This window comes from Callorhinus ursinus, unplaced genomic scaffold, assembly GCF_003265705.2.
Source record: "Callorhinus ursinus isolate GAN/ISIS: 27379988/994484 unplaced genomic scaffold, GSC_fseal_2.0 scaffold38, whole genome shotgun sequence".
In the NCBI taxonomy this organism is placed as follows: domain Eukaryota; kingdom Metazoa; phylum Chordata; class Mammalia; order Carnivora; family Otariidae; genus Callorhinus; species Callorhinus ursinus.
Window position 1 is genome coordinate 13,734,473 of NW_027397100.1, and position 21,079 is coordinate 13,755,551.

The window sequence follows — 21,079 nt, forward strand, 5'->3', positions numbered from 1 at the left end:
AGGCCAGAATTCTGAGTGTGATTCAAATGGGAAATAGAAATTAGTATTAACTCCCAACCTCAGGATGTCCTCACCTGCCTAGGTTGGACTGCTGAGTGGGAACTCTGACCCAGCCAGGATCAGTGCTGCTTAAACATAAAACTGTGAGGCACAGCAGGCCTCACCCCATGTTCACCTCTGATTCAGAACAAGAACAACCACCCCTTGTTCTACCCACTCTCCGTCTGCTACTCAGCTAGAAAAATTTCCCTTTGCTTACAGCACCCACATTCATATGGAACCCTAGGGGTTACCATATCAAAGAAATCTTCAGGGAGTCATCAGAAATGTCCCTTAGGGTCAAGGGAGGGAGCCCAAGTCTAAGGCTCAGGGTCTCCTGGGACCGGATCAGGCAGCAGGTGCAGGCCTGAGGCCCCAGGCTGGCGGCTAAGTGACGAAACTGAGAGATGTGTAGGGCCAGACAAGAAGTCAACCCAGAGGAAACTGCCTGCCTGTCCATGCAGGTGTCTGGGCACCTGGGGGCAGTTTCTGGTCTGATTTAGTGGTGGAAGTTGGCATTCCAAATTAGTACCCCAAGCCTCAGTGAGGGAAACCCATGGAACTCCGGATCAAAGCCTGTTATTGGTACTCCGGTCAGTACCTTTGAACCCCTAGCAGCCTCCTTCCAGTTGAAAGAAGTCCTTACTCTGGGCTCCACAGCACTCCTACTGGAAGATTTCCAGAGACAATGGAATAATAGTCATAGCTCCCTTTATGGGGCCCCTGCTGTGGGTTGAGCACTGTGGTGGGGGCTTTTTAAGAAAATGAGATCATTTTGTTATTGGGAGTATGGGTTATGGAGTCAGACAGAGCTGAGTTTGAATCTGGGTGCCATAATGTACCAGCTTTGTCATCTTGGGCACCTTTCCCCCCTTCTCTGAGCCTCTGAAAAATGGAGACAGTAATATGTGCCTCAAAGGGTTTTCTCATACATGTGAGACTCAGCACAGATGTTAGAGTAACTTCAACAATAGTTAACATTTCTTGTGCAGTTACACTTAAGTGTTTCACATTATTAATTCTTTGAATTCTCAAAACAGTACTATTGAGGTAGGTACTCTTATTATTCTCCTTTTACAGAGGAGAAAAGTGAGGCATAAGGAAGTTTAAGGGATTTGCCCAAAGATGCACAGCTACTAAGTGGTAAAGGCATGATTTGAACCCAGGCCTGCTGGCTCCAAAGCCCCCATGTTCTACCACTGCATGAGGGCCCTGTAAATGTTGCTGCTGTTACCTTGTATCCAACATTGTAGCTGTCTCTGGTTTTTGGTCTATCTACTGAATTCTGAGCTCAGTGAAGGCAAGAAACCCATCTTAATCACCTTGCATCCCCGAAGACCAACATAGTACTCATTAATATTTGCTTAATGGCTAAGAATATTCCCTGTCTTCATTAATCAATCAGTAGCTCTTTATCGACCATTTCCTGTAGAGTAGATTTGAGCTAAATCCTGGGAGGAATGCAAAGTACAACTGTGCCTCTGTAAACGGAAGACTGGGTGTGTGTATGGTTGGGGGGGGAGGCATTCCAGAGCTCTGTGTCATTGGCAGAAACTTCCACACAGGAGGCAGAAACAATACAGGTGGCTTGGGGATGTTTTCCAAGCTGGGATTCCCACCCCTCCCTCACTGGGCCACTCCCTCCATCTCCTGCAGAACAAGGTGGCACAGATTCCCTACTCCTGCCCTAGGCAGAAACCACTCCTCTTTGCGCCCTCTCGAGTGAAGAAGGTGCATCTTTCTTGCCCTTGCAACCAGTTTATGGGAGCCTAGAATGACAGGGAAAGAATCAGAAGTTTCGGGGTGCCTGGGTGGCTCGGTTGAGCGACTGCCTTCGGCTCAGGTCATGATCCTGGAGTCCCTGGATCGAGTCCCGCATCGGGTTCCCTCCTCAGCGGGGAGTCTGCTTCTCCCTCTGACCCTCCCCCCCTCATGTGCTCTCTCTCTCTCTCAAATAAATAAATAAAATAAAATCTTAAAAAAGAAAAAGAATCAGAAGTTTGGAGCTGGGAAGGGACCTTAAAAAAATCACTACTGCCCTAGCACTGCAGCCAGAGTGGTCTTTTAAAAACCAGGTTCAGGGGGCGCCTGGGTGGCTCAGTTGCTTAAGCGTCTGCCTTCGGCTCAGGTCATGATCCAGGAGTCCTGGGATCGAACGCTGCATCCAGCTCCCTGCTTAGCAGGGAGCCTGCTTCCCCCTCTCCTCCCCACGCGTTCTCTCTCTGTCTCTGTTGCTATCTCTGTCTCTCTCAAATAAATAAATAAAATCTTTTTAAAAAAGTAAAATAAAAACCAGGTTCAGATCTTAGCACATTCTTGCTTACAGCCCCCCATCCACTTTGAATAAAACCCAGAGTCCTTACCAAATCCTCTAAGGCCTGCATGATCCGGTCCTGGCTGCCTGTCCATCCTCCATCCACTCCACCACTCCCTCTCTATACTCTGGCCACAGGGGCTTCTGCTCTCCCTGGTTCCTGTGACACTTGTCCCTGCCTGAGGGCCTTTGTATTTGCTGTTCCCACTACCTAGAATGCTCTGCCCTGCTGTATGCCTTGCAGGTTCTTTCCCTTGACTCAGCTCCCAGGTCACCTCCTCTGAGAGGTTCTCTTTGACCTTTAGTCTAAAGTAGCTGAGCTGCTTTTATTTATTTATTTATTTATTTTTATTTTATTATGTTATTTTAGTCACCATACATTACATCATTAGTTTTTGACATAGTGTTCCATGCTTCATTGTTTGCGTATAACACCCAGTTGAGTTACTTCTAAATCATTCTCTAGTGTTTTACCTGCTTGTATTTTTTGTCATAGCACTGACCTCTATCTGACATTTTCCTTTTGTGTGTTTACTTGGTTTTTGTCTGTCTCCTCTCCTGGAATACAAGCCTCATGATTATAAAGACTTTGGTTTGTTCATCATTTTATCTGTAGTTCCTAAAATTGTTCCTTGCAGGTAGTAAACATTCAACGATGATTTTGGAATGAAGGATTGAATAAATGAACAAACCTGAGATACTGTTTTCATTTTACACATGAAAAAACTGAGGCCCAGAGAAGTGAAGCCATTAAGAATTGAGAGGGTTGTTTCAACTCACTTTTTGAATGGTCACTAAGTGCCAAGCACTATATTCAGTGATTTATTTGCATTATTTTTGTCACTTATCTTTAATTGTTATAATGAGTTGTTTGGAACACCATTTTTTGTATACCCTTACAGCATTTAAAAGAAAACTAGACCAACTCTTATTTTTTATTGGAACCTCATTCTGTTCTACAAAGAGTTGGAGGCAACTTATGAAAATTCATGTAACTAGAAGGATTTAGCTGGGGGCGTCAGGTGAAAGAAAAGTATGGGTAAGAAAACAAGAGCCAGAACTAAAATAAGTCCACAGAAATGGATACATGAGTCACTTTGAACTGAGCAAAGTTTTTCTACTGTTGTTATGATTGATAAGTAAAGTATGCCCAGATTCTTGAAATGTTTTTTTGTTTCTTTTTTTTTTTAAATCCAACCACAGGGTACCCGGCTGGCCCAGTTGGTGGAGCATGCGGCTCTTGATCTTGGGGTTGTGAGTTCAAGCCCCACTTTGGGGGTGGAGCCTACTTAAAATAATAATGATAATAAAATAAAATCCAAGCACACACATGACCTTGGGATTGTCCCAGACTGCATATAATAGTCCAGGATTTGTTGGCTCCCTCACCACCTCATCAGCTGGGCTCCTGGACTGAGACAGCATGATCTCTTCTTTCTCATTTACCAAAAGAGCCAGTCCAGTAGGGAGGAGCCTGGCTCTTGTCCCAACCCCTCAGTGGACCCAGCCAACTTTGTTTCAAAGAGCCTTTTCCCCAGAAGATTTATTAACTGAGATATTGCCACTGAAGACCCAGTTCTTCTCTCAAGACACTTTGAACAGAATTAGAGAGAGACGACATAATGTACATGAAAAGAGATCTTGTGAAACCCACCAATAAGTGCTAACTGCCAAATAAGAGAAGCACGTCACAGCAGAGGGACCATTAGAGCTGGAGCTTAGCGTAGTCAGGGAAAAAGAGGGCTGGTGCTCCCAGCAAGGGGTCCATGTTAGCTAAGATGTGCCAGCTGGGATGGACTCTAAAAAAGAGACCCATAAGCAGTAGTAATCCAGTTTGGATATGCGTGGAAGGGCCCCTCTTGGGTGATAAAGCCAGAAAGGTCAGCTGGAGCCAGGTCTGTGGGAGCTGCAGATGCCAAGGAAAGACTCCGAGGCCCTCGGCAGCCCTGGTATCCCAATAGATGAGTCATTGCCCGGCATTGATGCCCGTCCTGACTGCCTGTCAGTCCACGGATTCCCAGGTAGCAGTGCCAGCGTCTGAAATGGGAGCCAGGACCTTGAACTGACAGTGAACAGAAGAGTAAGTGTGGGGCATTTGTCACTTCAGACTTTGGCCATCCCACGTGCATTCATTCATTTTGGTGATTCAGCAGATGTTTATTGGGCATCATTTAACATGCCAAGGCCTTGTGTTAAGTGCTGGGGGTGTGGTGATGAACAAGGCAGTCAAGGACCCTGCTGTCACAGAACTCTTATATTTGTGGGAAAGATAGCTAGCCTGAAAAACAAACAAATAAGATGATTTCAAATAGAAGGTTAAACAATGTAAAGAAAATGAAACTGAGTAATGGAGTATCTAGGGAAGCAACTTTATATAGGGAGGTCAAGGAAAGCCTCTCCAAGGAGGTGACATTTGACCTGAGAGTAGATTAAGGAGAAAGAGCCAGCCTGGGAAGATTTGAAGCAAAGATTTTGCAAACAGAAAAGACAGGGTTGAACTTGGCTTGTCCAAGCTTTGGGCCAAAGATACTCAGCTCTGACACTGGCAAGCCAGCCTGGGCCTTTGTTTCCCTTAGAAATGTTAGAGATGAAGATGATCTTTACATCTTTACACCTCCCTCACAGAGATCCAAAGGGAATAATGGTAACTGCCATTTACTGGAGCACGTAGCCCATGTCGAGTACGCTATGCGTTTTCTCATTTCATTCTCCCACCCAGCCTGTGTGGTAAGTGGTCTAAGTGGTCTGTTGGCTCCAGTTTCTTTTCCAGTGAGGAAACAAGTTTGGAGTGGTGAAGTTCTGTGCCCAGGATCCTGCAGCTTGTATACAGGAGAACCTGGATTCACATCCAGATTGGTCTGGCTCTAAAACCAGAATTCTTTCCATTGCCCCACCTTTGGAATAAATGAAGCATTGTTAGTTCAAGATGTACAGAAAGCTGCTTAGCAAAAGGAGAGTTGGGGAAGCATCTTGGGATAAGGGTCTTGAAAGATGCCAGTTATCCTTGCCAACTGAGAGGACTGTCTTTGCTCGTCTTCAGGAGGATGCCCCCAGAGCCTGGGGTTACTGCTGGCCTTTGCCAGAGGCATGTTCGGACTTACCCAGCTGAGTATCCCCCAGTTTCCTGCTTATACCATCTCAGCTGCTGGTCAGGAGGTTTGGGAAGGTGACATCATCTAGCTGAATCAGCTGCTGCTTCTAGACACATTAACAGGAACTGAAAGTCATTGCCCCTTCCTTTCGGCTCTGCAAGTCTCAGAACAAGCCTGGAGTACAGGTATTCTGCCTGTCCGCAGGGGGTTGGCTGGAACAGTGATCCCCACTTTTAGAGAGCTGGAAAGCTCATTTTCTTGGAGAAAGCTGTTCTGAAAGCTTCTCAAGCGAAAGGATCAGAGTGCCCTTGAGGAATAGCGGAATTCACAGGAGAGCCCCGGTGCCTCACTTCCACCTTCATTCAGCCATGTGACCTCAGCAAGAACTCCTGACCCTTGTGATCTCTTTTGCTTAAGTCCGAGGCCCAGGCCCAGCATTATAGGATAGGTAAACAAAAATGTTATTTGTGGACTTTGGCCTTACAGCATTTAGTCTCTGGTCAAGGGGACAAAAAACTTAGATTTCTATGCGGAGCATCCACCACACTATGCTCTATTGGATACCAGCCTCCGCCCTTTGACCCAGTGACTGTAAAGGAAAAAAATAAGTGAAATACATTTAAAAAAGAAAGAAAATCAGAAGAAAGTAATAAAAAGATGGCTCAGTGCCAGGTGAGTAGGACAACAGATGGCTTATTTGCTCTATGACTTTGCTTCTCTCAGCTTCACTGTTTTCATGTGTAAAACGGATTTCACCAGGGTGATGGCTCCTTGGGTCATTAGAATATTACCAAACACATGTAGAGCATTCAGCAGTGCACCCAGCACCCAGGGAGTGTTCAATAAATGGTAGCCCTGCAGATAGGTTCTCAAAAGAGGGCCAGGCCATTGGGTAAGGTCGGGAAGGGCTTTCTGGGAAAAGTGGGCTTGGAACTGGACTTTGGAGCCTGGATACACTGTGGATAGATGCTGATAGTCTGCTGTGTAATTTTTGACAGTTGACTTTACCTCTCAGAGCCTCGATTTTCTCTGTAAAATGTGGGTCCTGCTAGAATCCACCTCACGGGGCTACTGAGGGGGTTAATAAGGTGCTATATGAATAATGGAAACCACTGAATAGAGTCCCTCTCCAGCATGTGCTATTGCTGTTTCTTAATTTGGCAGGGGAACTCGCCTGGGTAAAGACTGGAGGTGGGATGTGGAACGGCCTAGCTGTTGCTCATTCCTTCTCTCACCTGGGCAACTCGATTGGCTATCTCTCTGTTTCTTTCTGCCCTTGCCCCCCCTCTAATCTGTCATCCATATAGCAACCAGTGATCTTTTTAAAATAGAAGTTAGATCCTGTCATTCTTCAGTTCAAGACCCTCCAAAGACTCGTCATTCACAAGAATAAAAGTGTATACAGTGCAGAGGCAGATGGAGGACAGTTCCCTAGAAATAAGTGCCCTCAGCTTATTCCTTCTCAGAAGCAGCCCTGCTCCCAGGTCCCTGTGTGTGTGCATGTGTGCAGGCACAAGTGGATGACACAGTGATGATGCTATGCACCCAGGACAGTTCACAATACGGAAGGACATTGACCACTGCCTTGGGGCTCTTGAAGGTCAGCAGGGCGGAGGAAGCCAAGGAAGGCCTTCCTCCTCTCTGTATCTGAGTCATTTCCTGAGAGATGTTGGTGATTCATTCATTTGTTCATTAACAAATATTTTTTTTTAAGATTTCATTTATTTATTCATGAGGGACAGAGAGAGAGAGAGAGAGAGGCAGAGGAAGAAGCAGGCTCCCAAGGAGCAGGGAGCCCGATGTTGGACTCGATCCCAGGACCCCGGGATCATGACCTGAGCCAAAGGCAGACGCTTAACCATCTGAGCCACCCAGGCGCCCAACAAATATTTATTGAGTGCCTGCCATGTATTAGGCACTGAGCTATAGGTTGGGCATACAGTGTGAACAAACCAAAGCCCCTGTTTTCACTGTACAAGCGAGGGCAGAAGCAGGAGACTAAAAAGAAACTGGGCAGATGAGCAAGGGCAGGAGCAAGAGACCAGTAAGAAGCTGGGCGGGTGACATTGCTGGTTTGTACCAGGGTGGAGGTGTGGCAGAAGTGGTGAGCAGTGGTCAGAGCTTCAGTATATTTTAAAGGTCGGGCCAACTGGATTTGCTGATGATTGGATAAGAGGAGTGAGACAGGAGTCCCCAAGTTTTTGGCCTGAGCACCTAGAAGGAACTTGCTGCCATTTAATGAGAAGGGGAAGATGTCATGGCCGGTAGTAGTTTACTGAAAGGACTGTGGAGTAGGACTGCCTACATTCAAGTCCTAGTTTGGTTGCTGTTTGAGTTTTGTTAAGTGTTTGATTTCACCAAGCCTCAGTTTCCTCAAATGTAAACCTTCTGTCTGGGCCACCGGCAGTTGGGTGCTGTGGAAACTAAATGGGGGTAATTTTTCTGAAGGGCTTACGACACTGCCTGTTGTATACTAGGTCCTCAGCAACAGGAGTTAGCTCTTATTATTATTGTGGAGGGCAGGGAATCCCATGACCACCAAGCAGGCTGTAGGTCCCACCCCACCTCCACCACCCCCTGAAGGAGCCCACCCTCCAAGAAGCAGCTCAGACACCATCTGTCCAGCAGAGAAAAGCCACAGGGAGACAGCTTTCGGGGGGCATTAGATAGATGAGCCCTTCCCAAGAAACTTAATCTCATTCTCAGCAGGTGCTAATCCCAGCAGCCTCCCTTGGTATCTGAGCCCAGCCCACCCAGTTCCTTTTCCACCCCCACCGTGAGTCCCAGACCCTCTTCCCCTTCTCACCAGCTCCAACTGTCACCAGCACACTTCCTTACCAGATGGAGAGGCTCCAAAAGGAGGAAGCTGCCATCTATCTGACTGAGCCGAGTCGCTCTCATGTATCAGGTCACCAAGGGCTTCAGGTGCCACCTGTCCAGAGCCCCCCCCCCCCCCCCCCCAGGTGCCAGTTCCTAGGCGTGGCGCTTGATCCAGGCGGATCCAGGCTGGAGCCAGCTGGAGCCAGGGACTCCCATTGTGCCCCAGCTGCTGCCTGCCCTCCCACCCACAGGCAGAGAAACAGGCTTAACCCTTTGGATACCGCAGATGTAGCCAGAGTTAGTGGTTGCAGTTCTGACTCTGAGTATTGCACTATTCCAGCACACCATTTTTTTTTTTAAAGATTTTATTTATTTATTTGACAGAGAGAGAGATAGTGAGAGCAGGAACACAAGTCGGGGGAGTGAGAGATGGAGAAGCAGGCTTCCCGCCGAATAGGGAGCCCGATGTGGGACTCAATCCCAGGACCCTGGGATCATGACCTGAGCCGAAGGCAGACACTTAACGACTGAGCCACCCAGGCGCCCCCAGCACACCATTTTTAAGAAAGTTATTGTAAATACAACAGAATATGTAATGCATGTATAAGGTTTCAGGAATGGGAAAAATGGTCACCTATAAGCTTACCTCCCAGTTTAAGAAATTAAACATTTATGAATATCTTCAAACTCCCATGTGCCCCTCGCTAGTCACAGCCATCCCCTACCCATTCTCCTGAGATCTGTGTTTATTGTTCCCTTGCCTTTTAATTTTTTATTTTTTTTTTTAAATTTTCTTTAGGGGTGCCTAGGTGGCTGAGCGACTGACTATTCATTTCAGCTTGGGTCATGATCTCAGGGTTGTGGGATCGAGCCCCATGTCGGGCTCTGAGCTCAATGCAGTCTGCTCAGGACTCTGTCTCTCCCTCTCTCCCTGCCCCCCCCCCCCCCGCTTGTTGCTCTCTCTCTAAAATAAATCTTTAAAATGAATAAATATTGTTTTCATTTAGAGAAAGAGAGAGAGAGAATCCCAAGCAGACTCCCCGCTGAGCATGGAGCCCCATGCAGGGCTGGATCCCACAACCCCAGATCATGACCTGAGCCGAAATCGAGTCAGACGCTCAACCGTCTGAGCCACCCAGGCACCCCTCCCTTGCCTTTTAAAAAAAAAAAAAAATAGCTTTACTATATATAAAGAGTATTCTGCATGCTTTTCAGTTTCATTTAAATATCATACTGTGTGTGTATTCATCTGCAGTTTGCTTTTTTTTATTCACCAGTATTAAGTGTATAGCTATAGTTTGTTCATTTTCATGCCCCTTGTATGATTATGGCTCAGTTTATGCATTCATTCCACTGTCATGGTTATTTGGGTTCCCTTGTTTTTGCTATTTCTTTTTTTTTTAATATTTTATTTATTTGTCAGAGAGAGAGTGCACAAGCAGGGGGAGCGGCAGGAAGAGGGAGAAGCAGGCTCCCCACTGAGCAAGGAGCCCTATGTGGGGCTTGATCCCAGGACCCCGGGATCATGACCTGAGCCGAAGGCAGACGCTTAACCAACTGAGCCACCCAGGCGCCCGTTTTTGCTCTTTCAAATGGGGTTTTGAACAATCTGTATATGTCTCCTCCACGTGCACGTGTTCTCTAGTGCAGTGGTTCAGACTAGATGGCCTATTAGAATCACCTGGAGGGCTTGTTTTTTTGGTGTTTTTGTTTTTGTTTTTGTTTTTAAGTAATCTCTCTATCCAACATGGGGCTCAAACTTAAAATCCTGCAATCAAGATTCGAATGCTCTACAGGCTAAGCCAGCCAGGTGCCCCATGAAAATCATTGCTGTAGGGCGTGCACCCAGGAATGGAATTGCTTGATGGAAGGTAATGCCTGGATTGCTTTCCTGTGTGTTAAGAGTTTACACTGCCACCAGCAGCACATGAGTTTCCATTGCTTTACATCTTTGATAATACTTGATAAGGTCAGACTTTAAAATTTTTATAGAGCTGGTAGGTGTGAGATGGTATCTTGTGGTTTTAATTTGCATTTCTCAGATTACAAGTGGGGTGGAGAATCTTTCCTTACTCTGTTGACCATTCATGTTTCCTCTTTTGTAAAGTACTTGCTCAAGTCTTTGTCTCTTTTGATTGGCTTTTTCTTAGGGATTTGTAGAAATTCTTTATACATTCTGAATACTGATCTTTTATCTACATGTGTTAAAATACAGGCTCTCAGTTTGTAGATTGTTTTTTCACTTTCTGTGTGTTCTTTTCATGACTAGAATTTCTTAATTTAACCTAGTTTAGTGTTTTCTTCTGTGATTTACACTTTTTTTTTAAGATTTATTTCTTTATTTGATGGGGGGGGCACAAGCAGGGGTAGTGGCAGGGAGAGGGAGAAGCAGATTCCCCGTAAGCAGGGAGCTGGATGTGGGGCTCAATCCCAGGACCCTGGGATCATGACCTGAGCCAAAGGCAGACAGACGCTTAACCGACTGAACCACCCAGGCACCCCTGATTTACACCTTTTATGTTTTATTGAAGAAATAAATCATCCCCGAACCAGTGGTCCTAAAGACATTTGCCTATATTTTCTTCAAAAAGTTTTAAGGTTTTATTTTTCACATTTAAGTCCTTAATAGATCTGGAATTGACTCTCATGTCACCTTAATATTTTTGTTGGTGGGATACCTTTATTTCAGTAGGTTTTAAACGTCTACAAATCTGAATTATTTATACTTTGAGTTGTAGCTAGAGCTTATTATGTACACTGCATTAAAATTTCATATTGAACAAAGGTGCCTTCTTTTTTTTTTTTTAAGATTTTTTATTTATTTATTTGACAGAGACAGAGAGAGCACAGATAAGCAGAGCGGCAGGCAGAGGGAGAGGGAGAAGCAGGCTCTCTGCGGAGCAGGGAGACTGACGCAGGGGCTCGATCCCAGGACCCTGGGATCATGACCTGAGCTGAAGGCAGCCGCTTAACTGACTGCGCCACCCAGGCGCCCTAAAGGTGCCCTCTTTGGGAAAGAGTTTTGATCACATTTAAAGCCCTTCTAAGATTTTTTTAGAGATTTTTTTCAGATTTTAAATATGATAATGGTATTGTGGTTATGTTTTTTTCTCTTTAATATTACTTATCTTTAGATATATATACTGAGCTATATCTGGAATTTGCTGCCAAATAACACAGAGGTGAGAGAGAGTGGGAACAGATGAAATCAGATTGGTACTGAGTTGATCATTATTGAAGCTGAGTGATGGGTACATAGTGGTTCATTTTATCATTCTGTCTACTTTTGTACATGTCTAAATATTCTTTTTTTTTTTTAAGATTTTATTTATTTGACAGAGAGAGACAGCAAGAGAGGGAACACAAGCAGGGGGAGTGGGAGAGGGAGAAGCAGGCCTCCCGCGGAGCAGGGAGCCCAGTACGGGGCTCGATCCCAGGACCCTGGGATCATGACCTGAGCTGAAGGCAGACGCTTAACAACTGGGCCACCCAGGTGCCCCCATGTTTAAATAGTTTTATAATAAATGTAAGATATCCAAGGACTATTCCCAGAGTTACGAGATAAAGCATCTTTTCTTTCTTTTTAATTGATTGATTGATTTTGAGAGACAGAGAGAGAGTGCACACGCGTGTACATGCATGGGAGCCAGGAAAGGAGCAGAGGGAGGTGGAGAGGGAGAGAGAATCTGGAGCAGACTCCCCGCTGAGTGCAGAGCCCAACATGGAGCTCAGTCTCATGATTCTGAGATCAAGACCTTAGCCAAAACCAGGAGTCCAATGCTTAACTAGCTGAGCCACCCAGGTGCCCTGTAAAGCATCTTTTCTTATACTTTATTAGCCATTTGTATTTAGTCCAGGGCCAGTTAGGTCTCCATCTACTTCCAGGAGTCCCCAATGGAGTGTTCCCAGCAGGCAAGCAGGAGAGTAATTGTTAAGGAAAACAGCAGCAGAGGCTCAGGGGAAAAAAGATGGTATGTGCCATCATGATCAGGCCATAGCCAGTCTACCCCTACTCCTTCCAGGACTAGGCTCATTCCCACCCTTCATTTTGTTTAAGCTATTAGGGATGATTTTTATTTTAACCAGAGCCTTCTTTCCCTCTTATTCTACCTGGACAGCCTTAATCCAGAAGATAATGGAGCCTCATCAAGGATTCTGGTCTTCTCCCATCTTAACAGCATCCTGGGACAAAGGGTCAGAGATGGTGGCAACCGTGGTGCAGTTAATCACATAGTAGTGGTGTTATTTTGGCATCACAGCATGCAAATACCAGAGTTGTCATTTTTCTTCTCATAGTGTAATAACTGGCCAAAGAGTCAGTCTCTGGGGAGGCCCAAATGCTTCTCATGGGAGAACCAAATTCTTTCTCTCTCGCTCTTTAATTTTGATGTATTTTCTTAGAATAGGTAATATATTCATGTGGTTCAAAATTCAGAATTCAAAATGTCTCTCCCACCTGTGTCTCCTAGCTACAGTTCCCTTCCTGGGAAAATAGACTTGGTAGACCTAAGCAAACACCTATATGTTTCATCCAGTTTTTACACAGATAGTCATGCACTGATGCACACAGTTTGGTAACCTGATTTTTCTCATTTAACAGTGTCTCAGAGATCATTCAATATCAGTCCTTCAAGAGGTTTCTCATTCTTTTTGATAGCTGCATAGTATTCTATACATGGTACTATCCTCTGTTTAACCAGTTCCCATTGGTAGGCCCTTTTTTTGCAGTCTCTTGCAGTTATAATAGTGATGTTCAATGAATAGCTCTGTCATATTTGTTATTTGGTCCATGTGTGAATACAGGGTGCCTATGGGGGATACATTCCTAGGAGTGGAATTGCAGGGCCAAAGGATGTATGCACTTATGATTTTGATAGATACTGTCAACCTGGGCGTGTAGCAGTGGTGCCAGTTTACAGGAGCATCTTTTCTCTACACACCTCTTCCACGGGGTCTGGGTTTGATTCAGCACATTTATTGAGTGCCTTCCAGTGCCAGGTCCTGGATACAAAGATACCACTTTCATGTATCAAGTAAAATTGTTACTGTATGCCAAGCAAGCACAGGCACATTATCTGGTAATACCACAAGGAAGGTTTTTATTTTATTTTACTTTAATTTTTTAAAGATTTTATTTATTTATTCAGGAGAGACAGAGAGGGAGAAACAGGCTCCCCACGGAGCAGGGAGCCCGATGTGGGATTCAATTCCAGGACCCTGGGATCACGACCTGAGCCCAAGGCAGACACTCAACTGACTGAGCCACCCAGTCGCCCACAAGGAAGGTTTTTAGATGGGAAAACTAAAGCTCAGAAAGGTTAAATGGTGCCATGGCCACTGACCCAAGCTAGTAAGTGGCAGAGCAGGATTTAACCCCAGATTTGAATCCTCTAACACCTGTGCTCTTAAAGAACACCCTTGACTGCCTCTCAGGAGAAATAACAGAGGGTCTGAGTCTAACAGAGGTGAGGAATCAGGCTCAGAGAGAATTAACTGTCCAAGAGAACACACAGCCAGGAAGCTATGGAGTCCCCAGGGGAGACCCACATAACGTCCGTTTAATGCCTATGGTCTGTATTGAGCTGCCTCCCTTCCTTGCATGGACAGAATGTCCAGATCTCGGGGCGCCTGGGTGGCTGGCTCAGTCGTTGAGCATCTGCCTTCAGCTCAGGTCATGATCCCAGGGTCCTGGGATCAAGCCCCGCGTCAGGCTCCCTGCTCGGCGGGAAGCCTGCTTCTCCCTCTCCCACTCCCCCTGCTTGTGTTCCCTCTCTCGCTATGTCTCTCTCTGTCAAATAAATAAAATCTTTAAAAAAAAAAAAGGAATGTCCAGATCTCATTAGGATTCTGTTAAGAGAACTTTCTCCAGGAGGGGAAGAATGAAGGGGGGAGTAAGTCGGAGGGGGAGACGAACCATGAGAGACGATGGACTCTGAAAAACAAACAGGTTTCTAGAGGGGAGGGGGGTGGGGGGATGGGTTAGCCTGGTGATGGGTATTAAAGAGGGCACGTTCTGCGTGGAGCACTGGGTGTTATGCACAAACAATGAATCATGGGAACACTACATCAAAAACTAATGATGTATGGTGATTAACATAACAATAAAAAATTAAAAAATAAAAAAGAACTTCTCCATCCAGAGTTCCAGTTGCTATACAGAGCCATAAGTCACCTGTTCTCTGTGTGCATCTGTTGACTGTTAGAGGTGCCCATAGACAAAACCAATCTGTGATTAATAATACTAATAACAATATAGTTGCTGCTATTTATTGAGTACCTGCCATGTGTAAGATGCTATATAAAAGGCCAGGGAAACATATTGTTCCCATTGTCCAGATTAGAAAACTGAGAATAAAACAAGTTAAGTAATAGTCCCATGGTCGAATGCTAATAAGAACAGAATCCAAATCCAATCTGTTAGACTCAGAAGCCCTCACTCACTCTGGTGTCCATGGGTTTCCCTTGGCTCTCTCTGCCTCTTCTAATTGTCCATATTGTTTGGTGCTCTCTCCAGAGGGTGAGTCTGGCTTCTCCAGTTCATGCTGAATACTTTAGAGGAAAGGGCCCTTTAGCTTCCATTTACCCCATATCCCCTACCCCTACCCCCACTGCTTAGCACAGGGTAGCCAAAGAGCAGGCTGCCACGTGACACTTGAGGGTTGGTGATGGCTGTCTGTACCCACTGATACTGTCTCAGAAAGGACTCATCTCCCAATTGTGTAACAGGTGGTCGTGTGCTCACTGCTCCAGTGGGAGAGGAGTATAAAGTATAGGCCTAGCTCTCAATAATTTAGATTATGAGACCGCAAATACCAAAGTAAACGGAAAACACTAAAAGGATCAGAAGAGTTCGTAGGAGAGAGGAAGTATAGCATGATGATAACAGAGGCAAACAGTCATGGAATACTATAGGGTAGCTCTTCTGCACATTTTATAAACATGGACCCTGAGACTCAGAGTTTGAGTGATAAGCCCAGAGTTGTACAGCAAATAAGTATCAGAGTGAGGACTCTGAACCCTCCACGGCCTCTCAAGGAAGAGCACTATGTGCTCTGTGCTGGGTGTCCTGGGAGCTCCAGGTAAAGGAAGTCTGGAAGGATGGGCCTCATATGGACAAGAAGGGAGGTCAAGATGTAGGATGAAAGCCTGAGATGTGGCGCTGTAATATTCCTAAGATGATATGGCTTGTACCTTAAGCTCTCCTTTTGAATGTGGGGAAACCCAGGGTCGGGTCATAAAGTAATAGCACAGGATCATTAAGGTTTGTCTAGTACTTCTTTGCGTCCATATGTTATCTCATTGAGCCTCTGACTATCCTAGGAAGCAGAGAAGGTCTTCTTGCCTTGGAGGGAACTGGGGTATTCTGACTTTAAATCCTAAGTCCTTTCCACCATCCGTGCCTGCCCTCCACATTTCTAGAGTGGGAAAACACATTCTCTGCAATCAGACAGACCTGGGTTTGAACTCCTACCTCCTCCATTTTGTGTCTCTAGGATCTTAAGGTTTGCAAACTGGGGCGATTCCAAGTAAAGAACAAGCCCTTTGGGAAGCACCCATATGCTAAGGGATGAATGACATAAGGGAGACATAACACCAAAGTTCCTGTAGTGCTTTTTTTCAATGCACTTTCAAGTCTTTGGTTTACCTATGAACAAAGTGAAGTGGAGGCGCCTGGGTGGCTCAGTCATTAGGCGTCTGCCTTCGGCTCATGATCCCAGGGTCCTGGGATTGGCCCCACATTGGGAAGCCTGCTTCTCCCTCTCCCACTCCCCCTGCTTGTGTTCCCTCTCTTGCTGTGTCTCTCTCTCTCTCTCTGTGTCAAATAAATAAAATCTTTAAAAAAAAAAAAAAAGTGAAGTGACTTGCCCAAGATCACACAGTGAGTTAATAAAAGGCAACCCTGGGATTAGAATTTGAGTCTCTTGTCTCCTTAAGAGAGCTCTTTCTGTACACCGCACCCCTGAGAGGGCTCAGGGGGAAGGCCTGGGGATAGGATCACAGCACTTTGGAGCCAGAGAGATCATCTGGTCCTTTGTCCACACTTGACAGATGAGGAAAGTGAGGCTGAGGGTCCTCAGTTGACATGTCTGCAGCCAGATGGAACCACCGCAGAGCGGGAGTAAGAGTCACGTGTCCTGACTCTGAAGTCCCAGGGCCTTTTTACGCTGCCATGCAAAACTTCCAAATGGCTTATTTTCTGTGCAGATCTAAAAAGCCTCACTCCAATGCCAATAATTTACAGCTGGAACAACTGTTGAAGTTGGGTAGTTTTTTCCAAATTAGAATCTTGTTCTCTCTCTCTGTCTTTCCCTCTCTTTCTCTCTCTCCCTTTTTCTCAGTTTTTAGGGTAAGATACCAGAAGAGGAGGGGAAAAAAGCTTCAGTGGAAGACCTTGGTAGAAAAAAGATAAACATTTGATAGAGTCTCTGAAATCTAGGGAGGAAAGCCAGGAAATGATTTAGAGGCCAGCCGCCTCATCTATCCCAGCCACCCCACCATTTGTCCTGCCCTACTCACAGCAGGCCTTCAGAAGGCCCACCTTCCTTTGGCAGCTGCATCTGGTGAACACCAACGGAAATCCCTGGTATTTTTCTTCACATGCAACCAACCATAGAGATGTAGGTCAGGCATTGCTGGCCTGGCGGTTACAACAGCAATAGCTTTACTCCCTGCACCTGCAGCCGTGTTTGCTAAGCCCCATGAGGATGGGAAAGGGATGTTCCCCTCCGAACAGAGATTGAATCCTCAAGGGCCCATGTGGGTGGAGCTGGCTGGGACTTGGAGAAGACCATCAGGAATGTGGGGACTAGGAGGGTAGCTCTCTGTCTCTTTCCCCCTGAACGTCTGCTGTGACTAGTGGCACGATTGGCAGTGTCTCTACTCCATACAGCTTAGAGTCATCGTCACTGACAGAGGAGGCTGGGAAGGTCCCATCCAACCCCCTGAGTTCAGCTGGGCCCCAGGCCTGCACCGGAACCCCCGTGCCTGTCTGGTGTTTACGGGATTGAAGCTACTACCCTTTGGGACCCAGCCTGTTTTCATTTCTGCTCTCAGCTGTCTGGTCTCCACGGACCTCACCTACAGGTTTGTGCGTGCCCGTCCCCCGCAGTGCAGCCCCATGAGACTCCTCCAGCCTGGAAGACTCCTCTTTGGCCTTTGTTCTCTCCAGCAGAGCCTCCAGTTCTGTGCCTGGCCCAGAGGAGAGACTTCCTGGCCCCTCAGACAGGCTCTGTTGGTTCATCCTAGCTGTACCCTTCCCAAGACTTAGTTGCTTTGTGTACGCTCTGGGGGGTGGGGCTGTGGTTTCAAGGCACTGAGGGGTTACTTGTGTGGCTGCTCTGAACTGACCTCCAGCTGGCTGGCTGCTCTGTCCGGAGCTTTCTCCTGCCCTGGACCTCATGTGTCTCTTTTGTAAAGGTGTAGGACCAAGATCAGTACGTATACCATTGACCTTCAAGGTAACTTACAGGTGACATGCAAATAGGCATTTTTCTAATAGTCTCTGTTTTTATTTTCTGTTGATTTCCATATGTGGCAAATGATGTTGGTGTTCTAGTTATAGTAGCAATAACATATGTTGCCTTTTCATTTATTCATTTAGCAAATGCTTACTAAGTATCTTACTCCATGCCAAGCACCATTCTAGCTACTGGGAATATCTGCCTTCGTGAAGTTTATATTCTAAAAAGATAGAGTGATCATGGAGAATGGAGGGTGGCGAGGCAGCATTTGGGGGAGGGGTTGGGTTTTGTTTCTTGTTTTATTTATTTATTTTATTCATTTTTAAAGGTTTTACTTGTCAGAGAGAGAGAGAGCACAAGCATGGGGAGCGGCAGGCAGAGGGAGAAGGAGGCTCCCCACTGAGCAAGTTCCCCCCTGATGCGGGACTTGATCCCAGGACCCCAGGATCATGACCTGAGCTGAAGGCAGACACTCAACTGACTAAGCCACCCAGGCGTCCCTTTTGTTTCTTGTTTTAAATAGAGAGTGATTGGAAAAGGCTTTTCTGAGGAGGAGGCATGTGCACAGACATCAACATGATCTGAAGGAACAAACCATGTATCAATCTGTGGTAAGAACATTCCAGACAGGGAACAAGTACAGAGGCCTCAAGTTGAGAAGGATATGCCTGGTATGTTTGAGGAAGAGCAGAGGAGGTGAGTGTGGCTAGAACAGAGTGAGCAGAGGAGAAAGTGGTAGAAGGTGAAGGTTTATGTGAGCCATGGTGGGACGCTGGCTCCTCCTCTGGGTGAGATGGGAAGGCAGTGGAGTGTTTTGACTAGACGGAATGTGGCTGCTCTGGGGAAGGACCCTGGGGGCAGAGGTGAGAAGCTGGGAGGCCAGTAAGGAGGTTGTTACAACAATACAGGCAGAAAATGGTGTTGGCTTGAACCAAATGACCGCGGTGGAGGTGGTGAGAAGTGGTGGGATTCTGGATAAATTAAAAATACAAATTCAAAGGAATTTGCTAACAGATCAGAACTAGGGAGGATTTAGCAATGACTCTAAGGTGTTCCAGGCTTCAGCACCTAGAAGGGTGAAACTACCACCATTTACTAAAAAGGGAAAAGATTGCAGAAAGAACAGGGTCCCTTTTGGAGGGTAGGGAGAGGGGGTTGAGAATTTTCAATATATTTATTTACATTTTTTTAAGTTGAATCAATTGATAGGAAAATGCTAATAAGAACAATGATATATGAATAAGGCCAAAACAGTGATGGCTGAAATTGTAGGTAGAGTGGACGAGATGTGTCTGTGCTTCCTTTCAGCTCTAAAAGGCTGCTTTGGTGATTTCAGACCGCGCAGTCATCCATTCATGAAGAATGGGAACTTGAGACTCAGCCTAGAATGTAATCAATGCAGAAGGAATGACAGGAGATGAATCCCTTGGGTCAGGCTTACCCCTTGGAACGACTTGGGAAGTTCCTGCACACATCCTGGCCTGCAGGCACTGCCTCATTCACTCGCTCACCCACTGGGCACCTTCTGCCTAGTAGGCCCTGGACACGGCACAGCTCTGATGCCCCTGCTCTCTATCTTTACCTCCACCCCCACCCGGGTCTGGCTCCTCTGCGGCCCTTCAGGTCCCTAATGGTTGGGTGATGTGTCTGCTGAAAGTGGGTGGCCACAGTGTAGTCAGACCCTGCCCTTCCTTTGTCTCTGTCCAGCCCCTGCCTTCCTCCTCTCATTGCCATCCACCCCTCGGGGCCTGGAGCGCAAATGGCTTTGCTTCCATGAGAGAAATGATTTTGTCTCTTTCTTCATCCCATAGAGTTCCCATAGTTATCAAGCTGGGGAAAAAAAAACCCTCAAAGGCCTTTCCGTCTGCCTTTTGTAGGTGAGAAACAAGGCCAGAGAGACTAGCAACTCCCCTAGCCCACAACTAGTCCATCAGCAAATCCTTTCAGCTCTACTTCTTTTTTTTTTTTTTTTTAAGTAAGCTATATACCCAACCTGGGACTTGAGCTCATGACCTTGAGATCAAGAACCATATGCTTTACCAACCTCAGCTCGACTTTTATTTTTTTAAAGATTTTATTTATTTATTTATTTGAGAGAGAGAGCACGAAGTGGGGAGAAGCAGACTCCCCACTGAGCAGGGAGCCTGATACGGGGCTCCATCCCAGGACCCTGAGATCATGACCTGAGCAGACGCTTAACCAGCTGAGCCACCCAGGTACCCCTCTACTTTTAGTATATGTGCTGCCGAAGTGAGCACGGCCCCTCTACTTTTAAAAATAAATTCTGATCTGACTGCTGCTCACCAGCTTCCCTGGCACCATCCTAGCTAAATCGCTATCATATTTCCCTTGGATGACTACATCACCTTCTCACCAGATTTCTTGCTTCCACCCTTGACCCTGTAGGTCTCCACCAGCAGCCAGAGGGAACCTGTTAAAACCAAAGTGGGATGCCTTGGCGGCTCAGTCAGTTTGGCGTCTCGGCTCAGGTCATGATCCCGAGGTCCTGGGACTGAGTCCCGCGTTGGGCTCCTTGCTTGGCAGGGAGCCTGCTTTTCCCTCTGCCTGCCATTCCCCCTGCCTGTGCTCACACTGTCTCTCTGACAAATAAATAAATAAAATCTTTAAAAAAACAAAAAACAAATCAAAGTTAGATCATGTCCCTGCAGTGTTCCTATGTCACTCCAAGGGCAAAACCAAGTTCTTAAATGGCATTCAAGGCCCTGCATAGTCTGTCTACTGCCAGACCCCATCGCTACCATTCTCCCATCATTCACTTCACTGTAGTCAGGCTGGCATTCCTGGAGTGCCTGTATTCCTGCCTTGGGGCCTTTGCAGTTGTTCTTCCCACTGCTCTCCTCAGATCCTTGTGATGCCTGTACCCTCACTTCATTCAGGGCCCTGATCAAATGTCACCTCCTCAAGAACCTTTCCCAGACTACAAGTTCTAATCCTCACGTCTTCCATGTTTCTGTCTAACCCTTTTAGTGCTTATCACCATCTGACACATTTATTTATTGCCTATCTCCTCCCGTTAAATTGTAAACTCATGTAGGTAGGAATGTTCATCTGATTTAGTCACTGCTTTATCACCAGTGCCTGGCATTTAGTGAGTATTTAGTAAAGATTTATGGAATGAATGAGTGTCCAGAGCTAGCAGGGCAGCTTGTCTGGTCCTTCCTATAGCCTCACAGCTCAACCCACAAAGGGGTCATGATCTGTCTTAGAAAACTCACTCAGGTAAGAGCTCCACCAGAGCTACTTGGCATCACTTTTATTTCCAAGATAATGGCAGATAAAGGGAGGGACTGGCCTTGCAGAGGCTGGGTGGGGAGCAGCTCTGAGCAGCCATG

General features: G+C 46.2%; 1 protein-coding gene across 2 annotated transcripts in view; it reads left to right on the forward strand.

Annotated features, from left to right (window-relative positions):
* BCL2L1 (BCL2 like 1) overlaps window positions 1-21,079 on the forward strand; it is a 50,869-nt gene that overhangs the window by 15,400 nt on the left and 14,390 nt on the right. Inside the window, exons 3-4 of one of the 2 annotated variants that reach the window (XR_012374732.1) lie at window positions 3,557-3,607; window positions 5,394-6,117. The exons of the other annotated variant lie outside the window; for it this stretch is intronic. The gene's annotated coding sequence lies outside the window, so the exon portion shown is untranslated. The remainder of the gene's footprint in view (window positions 1-3,556; window positions 3,608-5,393; window positions 6,118-21,079) is intronic. 2 annotated transcript variants of the gene reach the window in all.